We start from the raw sequence: 6162 nt of genomic DNA on the forward strand, positions 1-6162 counted from the left end.
CACACACACACACACACACACACACACACACACACACACACAGTGCCACACAGAGGAGAGAGGATTACAGGCCAGGTATTTCCTGTCGCTTTCAGCAGACGCAGCCCTCAGTAACTAGTAACAAGCGACGGCTGGAGCCAGCAAAACACATAACCAGATTATCCAGGACCAGAATAGCGGGCCGGGTTGTGGGTTACCACCTCCAGCAGCAGGGAAGCTGGCGTGTTGCTGGAGGACTTAATGGATTAGCCGCGGATACAGTCGCAAGGCAAAGAGCGTGCAAACAAGCAGGGAACGCAGAAGACAGTGTTGTGTTTATTTTCGGCACAATACAGAGGTAGACAGAGTCTCTGGGTGTTGATTGTACACAGAAAATACACAGGAAAACGCAGAGGGGCAACTATGACAGTTAGGATATATATTAAAGGTGACCTATTGTGCTTCCCTGAGCAGGTTAGGATACGCCTATTGGCGATACAAAACATGGTCATAACATTTTTTGCACAAAATTCTTCTTAGATAATGAGATTCAGAGTTTCTTTCAGAGTGAGCTGTTTTAGAGCCTCTTGCCACTTTAAAACCAAATAATGTCCTGCTGGCCACGCCCCCAACTCAACGTTTACACTCACACCTGAAAATATCTGCAAACATACAGGCAATTATACAACCGTATGCCTTTGGAAAGCAGAAGTGGAGCCTACTGCACAACCAACAAAAATGCAGCAAGTGGTTTCTGGGTGGTAAGTCAACAACAAAACATTTGTCTTTTCCAGCAGCCATTGTACATCACATACAGCGACAAAACCAGCTGAACAAACTTGCTGGAACTCCACTGGCGTTGCTAGGTAACGGCATAAGACCCGACTATTGTGACTCAACAATCCGGAGGTTCTTGAAACACCAAAAGAACATTAACTTATTTCCAAAATATGACTGGGTGTTTTTTTAAGTGCTTGGGCTGTTTTTAGAAGCAGTAAAAACCCAAATGAAGAAAAAAAAACAAAAAACATGCAAAATTAATTTTTTTTTTTTTATAATGGGTCCCCTTTAATGATGATGTTTCCAGCAAAATATGGATGTATAGATAAATACATGAGGTTTTTAGTCAGTGATTCTGCACCCAGTGGACTAATACCAATAAAAATTAATTTGAACTCACTCCGTTCAGCCTTCTCTAAAACCTTGCAGGTGTTGCCCGCATTCACAGCTGTGGTCAGTAAAATCCTGCTCATAAGAACAGCAGGCTCGGCAGAACCAAAGCTGTGGAAAACAAAGGCTTATCGCGGTTGATGGAGGCTGCCATTATTATTTTAAATATGCAAATTCATCCGTAGCCCACATTCGCCAAGACAGATTGGGTCCCTGAATTATTAAATTAGTGACATATTTTTGGAGGTTAATAATTGATAATAGCTGGAGAAAGTTCCGGTAATCATCATCACGCATAAACTGACATCATCCAAATTTCTATTATCATCTAGTCTTGGCTGAACAATCACTCGTGATTCATCACCATAACGTGGCCATGTGTTCTCAAAATGTGTCCAACCGCTCAGCTTTTGCCATCAAAATCACCATAAATATGAACACATCCAACCGGCAGCGCACTCAGTCAAATACACCTGAGTGGAAACACTGAGTACCTTTGTGTTTGTCATGACAGGAAATATTTTAAAACACGTAAATGTGCTGTTCTTGAAAGCAAGAGACCCTCTTCCTCTCTACTCTGCTTGGCTTGACTCAGTTTGGAGGGATTTCAATTAAGCCTGTAAGATAATTATGCCAATTGTTTTGACCCGATTTCCCCTTTCCACCAATCTTAAAGCTTCTCTGATTATCATGATAATCCTAATATTCTTACTATTCATGTGTAAGTGGATCTGAATTAATAGCTGTGTATTTACACAAAATGTGTTATGTAATGCATTTGTCTGTTTATACCTGATTATTCCTCTGTTCCCGTCATAAGGGCTTTGGTCCTCCTGCTCACTTTCTTCTTCTTTTGTCCAGGGTTCTCCAGGACTATTATAAATATTAGGTTATTTTGTAAAAATGTTTATTTTTCCTTTCTGTATTAATGATAGGTGTTCGAATATTTTCACTGGAGTTGTTATTACACCTTTATAACATCAGATGAGCCTAAATACTTGGTTTTGTTAAGACCACGATGCTAACACTATTATTTTGCATAGATTGGACTGGAGAACTGAAGCACATGCTATGTGCTAACGCTAACATCTCCCGATTGTCGGGTTAAAGAAACAGAGACCACCTCCAAATCCAGACTTGGTGTCATTTGGTTTGTCTGATCACACAACACAGAAGTCCACCGGTCACACATGTGTGGTAAGGAACTGCTCTTGTCTAAAATCTGGAATATCCAACATGTTGGATTGTCTTGGTGAGATGTCGCAGCATGTTTCTAACACGGCCTATTGAATGTGACAGGTGGCCAATCAGAAAGCGAGGTAGCAGAAACACAGCTACCTCGCTGGATTCCCAAAACACAGAAAACAAAACCAGAAAGTCTGGTGAAGGTTGGCGATCTCTTTATATCGCCTTTTCTCTGTTAAACTCCACAAACTTTCGCCAATACTTCTTCCTTGTCGTCCATGTTTGTTTACTCTGAATTCATGTTTTCCCGTCTGACATCTGAATGTTTGTGAGTTAAACGTGTCGGTGGTGTGCTGAACACCAAACACTGCAGGACCAAACCTGTTAAATATCTGCTTTATTGTCGTGTGTTGTCTGCCAGGTGCTGAAAACCAATTTTAAAATTTTGTCATGTGAACATTTACTGGTACTAACTTATTTATTTGTATGTATTCCATCAAACCGAGTCGTGGTGAAAATGCAACATAACAAAACTCTCTCATTGGTCAGATGTTGAGTGAATCTGGTACAAGAATCAAACCACCATTTTAAGAAAACCACCAGCAGTAATCTGAAAACAATAGATCAGTGAGAAGGTGGAGACATTTTTAGGCCTTGTGATAAAATACAGACAGAGCTGTAGGCAGTGGTTTACCACTGAGGTGGATCTCCATGGTAATACAAAATGACTCAAATCGTAAAAAGTGGAATAATGAAGTGGAGCGAACTAATGGAAAAGATGAACAGCAGGGCAGTAATAGGTGGGGGCAGGGCAGAAGAAAGCTGTGCCTGTAAGCTGATACTGGTACCTGCCTCATGCCTTCAGGGCTTTGCAAACGTTTTCCTACCTCTTGAACTTTTTGACATTTTATCACACCAAAAACTTTCACAGATTTGTTTGTTTTGGTGGTAGACCAACACAAAGTAATATACGATGTCAAAGTTCCAGCCTTTTGAAGAAATAACATCCAAAATGGCTGGCTTTCATTTGTCTCCACCCCCTTTTTCCCTGATGCCCCTAAATGAAATCCACTGCCACTAATCGCATTCAGAGTTTTCCTGATTATCCTCAGAGAATATTAGTGAGCAAACAGCTTCATGAAGCGCAGACAAGTCAGAGAGACAGTTAAAACTGAGTTGGGGTGTAAAACAAGTTTCAAAGCTTTGAACATCTCAGAGCTCTGTTCAATCAACACTGGGCTTTTTGCTATGCAGACCTGCAAACCGACCAATTATGGCTATTAACCTAAACTAACACCCTGCATCAGGAGAGCATTGATCAAAGAAGCAGCCAAGACCAAATAAACACTCCGTCAGTGCAGTAAAACATGGTGGTGGCACCATCTTGCTGCGGGGATGTTCTTGAGCAAGAAATCATACTTTATGATGATTGAAAAACATTAGATTTACAAAGAAGTGTAATAAAAATATCTGATTTCAAATTATTATGCTGATTTCTCTTGTATTTTTGCCCACAGAGAACCAACTGACAGCCCACACAGTGTTGAAAAACACTGGTCTAGTCAAAGTCCAGACCTAAATCTATTGGAAGACTTGAAAACTGATGCTCACAAACGCTTTCTGTCCGACATTACTGACATTTTGCTGTATGGTAAAGAAGAATGGGCAAAAATCTCCAGACATGGTGGGGAAGTAAAGTTACATCACAATATTTTGAGGCAGCGTTGTGATAACAATAAAAGTGACGATAATTACTTATTTTTTATGTAACTCTATGGCTGTGAATGCATGGTACTGCAGCTAATTACTGTTAGCTTCACAGGAATACTGCTCTTGAAAAACAATTACCATTTGTAATGCACTTGTTTACCAGACACAGAAAAAATGTGATTTGTGTCACTAAACTGCACACAGTAGCTGCATTTAATCTTATTTTCAAAAAAACAAAACAAAGAGAAACCCTGATGATTTCCTTTCATTTCATAATTTTACTTTGTGTTGGCCTGTCATGAAATGTCAATAAACAACACTGACGTCACAAAATGTGAACATATTTCAGGGGATGTGAAAAGCTTTGCCTCGCATTGTTTATAAAATCATTAAAGAATATTTACATTTTTTTTTATAAAAACACCTAAGCAGCCTGAGTTCATGGTTCCTCTTCGGTGCGCTCCCCGCTCCTGACCCCAGTCATCCCTCCGTGAAATGCTCGGTCCTTGTTCACTCCTGCCGTGCGGGATCAAAAGGAAAATCGCCTTACGCACGATTGCGTTGTCTCCAAAAACAAGGCGCACCGGTTTTGCGCTTAATTGGAGCCATAATGAAGGCGTTTCCGCGGACCGGGCAGGGCTCTGCGGCGCCGCATGCACACCTGAGGGCAGCGCTACCCTCACTCAGGCAGCTCCCTCTCACATGACGCTCTTCTTCCTTATTTACGCATCCGCACACCATCAAGTGTGGCCAAATATTCATTTAACAGCATAAACAAGGAGAAACATGCGCGGGGTTTTTTTGCGTTTGCTCACCGGTTCAGTGTAGTAGAATGAGCCCAGGACTGGTTCCGTTCATTGATTCACCGAGAGGTTCCTCTGTGCGTGTTCATCCTCTCCTTCTTTCAGCAGCTGAATAAACATCTCTCCTCCTCTGAAGCCGCGGCGCAGCTCAAACGCCCTCCTCTCTCTCTCTCTCTCTCTCTCTCTCTCTCTCTCTCTCTCTCTTTCTTTATCTGTCTCTGTCTGCAGAACAACAAGACGACTGATGGTGAAAAATAGAGAAAACGGAGCTGATGTGAGCAGGAATGAGGCTAATCAGGCTTTTCTCTGTGTGCAGCAGAGAAACAAAGTGAAGCCAGAGAATTTCTGCGAGACTTTCAGCAGCGATGCAGAACTTATCGGTGTTTATTCGCTCATAATTAGCAAACAGCAGCTTCCTCAGCAGGTTACATTTACAGCCTCTGAGTCCTGAAACCCACTTGAAATTACAAAAAGTATTTGGAATATACAAATAATAATAAAAAAAACTGTTATACATGTGTATAACAAAACGTTTTTAAGAATATATTATTGTAGAATATATTTTTTAGAAATTTAATTTCAAGTAATAAAGTCACAAATATATAATTTCATATTTTAATATGATGTTATGTCAATATATGGTATTTAACACTTATTTAAAATATTATACATACAAATATGTATAATGTAAATCAAATTATAGTATTATGTAATACTGAAAAAATATTTTAAAAATATTGGGTTTGAAAATATTCTGTATTCTGTAAATATTTTTGTAGTTTAACTCACTGCATGAGCAATCTGAAATCACTGTTAACAAATAAATTATATATACATTTCAAAATTTAATAAAACATAAGATATTTTAAAAATGTATAGTATTGTACAATTTAATTTTTAAATAAAGATGTTTAACCTGATAATTTTCCCTTTTTTCCTCTTAATCCATAATGTAGCCCATATTTTTTTCTTAGAATTATTTCTCATAATATTAATAAATTATTAGAAATACGCATTACATTTAAAGATAAAATATTCTTAAAATATTCTATTGTTTTTTATTCTTCCTTTGAGCAATTTAAAGCTGCATTATTGACCCTAATACAATCAGTTTTCATGAATATGTATAGTGTGTCTATGAACGTTTCATGTATATATTTTTTTCTTTTTATACTATTAATGCATAATATATGCATTAATAGTGCATATATGAGCTAGAAATATCTAGCTCATATTTCTTTTTGAAAAACAGTATTATTATTTTTCTTTTGATCTTTTTTAAAAAGTTCATCGGGGGAAAAAACAGCTTTGACTT

At 38.6% G+C, this 6162-nt stretch overlaps 1 protein-coding gene across 2 annotated transcripts in view; it reads right to left on the reverse strand.

Annotated features, from left to right (window-relative positions):
- The window catches only part of LOC106935367 (sodium/calcium exchanger 1-like), a 108697-nt gene extending 103679 nt beyond the window's left edge, over positions 1-5018 (reverse strand). For both annotated transcript variants that reach the window (XM_015015802.1, XM_015015801.1), the window contains exon 1: positions 4860-5018. The gene's annotated coding sequence lies outside the window, so the exon portion shown is untranslated. The remainder of the gene's footprint in view (positions 1-4859) is intronic.
- Positions 5019-6162: the final 1144 nt, after the last annotated feature.

The sequence above is a fragment of the Poecilia latipinna genome, unplaced genomic scaffold, assembly GCF_001443285.1.
Source record: "Poecilia latipinna isolate Pla-1442-1.1 unplaced genomic scaffold, P_latipinna-1.0 Scaffold1955, whole genome shotgun sequence".
In the NCBI taxonomy this organism is placed as follows: Eukaryota; Metazoa; Chordata; class Actinopteri; order Cyprinodontiformes; family Poeciliidae; genus Poecilia; species Poecilia latipinna.